Below are 2,328 nucleotides of genomic sequence, written 5' to 3' on the forward strand. Positions count from 1 at the left end.
GTTTTCCCCCCCATGAATCAGCCCTCTTTTACGTCCTCCGGCTGCAACGTGTTTCAAATATGACGAACATTAATAAAAAGAGCCATAATTTAATTTAATTTAATATATAATTTAATCAGTGTATAATTATTTATTATTAATTCAGTTAGAATGATTGGAGCACCTGTAAACTACACAAGATATGGACATTTTTTCAGATAGCAGATCCTCCACTTTTTCACTTCCTGACCTCCAGCCAAACTTTGCGCTCTCGTGGCACTGCATTGTGACATTACATGAAACCCCCCTATTGTCAAGAGACAACACACACATGGAAATACCAAAGCTTTATTAAATTGGAGAGCTAATTAAACTTCAAAAAACTGACCCACTGTGTCTGTTCTCACTCTCTGATTGGAGTGTCTTTGTGGATGAGGTGTTCTAGCTAATTCCAGCTAACCTAAAAGTTTAAAGGGCCAGTATTATGTGTTTCTCAGGCATATTCTATACCAAAATAAAATAAATGTCACCTTCAGTCGTTATGAAAATGAAGTCAATTTGTACAAATCAAAACTTAATTTGACTTCACATTATAGCCGTTTCTAAACACCTTGAAATTGGCTTCTGTCTCTTCAAGAACCTCCTACAGTTTCCGCACATCATCACAACAATGTTTAATTCTGTCATTGTATGTTGTTGTAATAAAAATTAAAAAGCAGCAACGTTATACAACATCGGTTTTGGAAAACAGCAACTCAGGATACAATTGAACCTGACTTGAATGATCCCACATCAGACCCAGAAAGTATGTTTTCTGAAGAACCAGAGCTAATAAAGGGATGATGTTTCAGCTTGATAAGATATGTGACGCGCCATGGCAAAATCAGTGACAAGTCGCTGAAGCACAAACCGAGAAAAAAAGGAAAAGATTTCTGAGAAAATAGTGATTTTCTTGTTTGGCAAAATATCCTAGTTCAACTAAGGTATCCTTATGAAGAATCCAGCCCATGCTTTGAACAGCAGTTTCAGAGGTTTTATAATGGTAATCTTTGTATACAAATTCAGGCTGTTTTCAGAGTAAAAAGAGCCGACAGGTAATTTGCGTTTCGGGGAGGGGAGCTGCACTGCTGGTTAACATGCTGGTTGTGTTTGGCTATTCTCGGGCTGTTAATCTGCGTTTGTTATTGGTTTCGGCCAGTGAGCTGCAAGTATTAAAGAAACGCATGGCTACCTAAACCAGGTTTTAATGCTGGTTTGTTCTGTTTTTTAACGAACATGGATCAAGAAGGATCGAGAACGCAGCTCCAGAACCGAACCACAACTGTAAGCTACAGCAYGGCACAGTGGCAGAAACTTTTGTACTAAAGCAGACACTGATGAGTTTCAGAACATTTAGTTACAGGAGTGGGGGTGAAGGATCGACATATACTAACCTCCAGTTTAAACCTTTTAACTCCACATGTCCTTAGAACAGAAGTCCAGTTGCTTTGTCTTATTTCTTTTTATTTTCCATTTCCAAAAAGTAGGACTGCGCGGTATATGTGGTAGACGGTAGAAACGGTATAAAGTTGGCCTACGGTATAAATTTATACTCTACCGTTCTATCGCCATTACGTCATCGCACACCCGTGTCAACAGGGCTGCGAGTGCAGAGACAAGTGAGCAGGAGTTTGAAATATAATGAAGAAATTCTAGCATTTTAAAACACGTATAGAGAGAATAAATCCTCAAAATTTCCTCCTCCCGCTGTAGAAAAATTACGTACGTCGAGTCGCGGGATCATTTCCTCCCTCCCTCTCCTCCCACTGCACGTTGTGCAGAGCGAAACTTTAGCAACTGTAGCTTTTCACACCCAGTTGTCGGAGAAGAAACTTGTTTTTTATGTATTGTTACCCACAGAGATTATTTTAAAAAAGATGTGGACATTCATTCAGTCGTAAATCCATCTTGCTAATGTAAAGTTGGCTTCTGCTCTGATGATGTTGATGATGAAGATGAGCGTGCAGCAGCTGATAAGTTCAGCAGGCAGAAGCTCATTGTTCGGCAGGCAGATATTAAAGCAAAAACGTTGGGTTTAATTAAGATTACAGTTTTCTGCAAAAAAAGTGCTCTTGTTATGGCAATATTTATTTAACAAAGACAGAAATATGTGGTCCAAGAATGAAGGTACTCTGTGAGATGATCAGCTGAGTTTTATTGCAACAACAGGAAACACAGAGAACAACCTTCCCTGTCTCTGTGCCTCTACCTCTCGGTCACTCCACTCTGTCACTCACTCGAGACACTTCATACAGTGGGTAAAAAAAGTATTGAACACGTCACCATTTTTCTCAGTAAATATATTACTAG

Source organism: Austrofundulus limnaeus, unplaced genomic scaffold (assembly GCF_001266775.1).
Source record: "Austrofundulus limnaeus strain Quisiro unplaced genomic scaffold, Austrofundulus_limnaeus-1.0 Scaffold822, whole genome shotgun sequence".
In the NCBI taxonomy this organism is placed as follows: domain Eukaryota; kingdom Metazoa; phylum Chordata; class Actinopteri; order Cyprinodontiformes; family Rivulidae; genus Austrofundulus; species Austrofundulus limnaeus.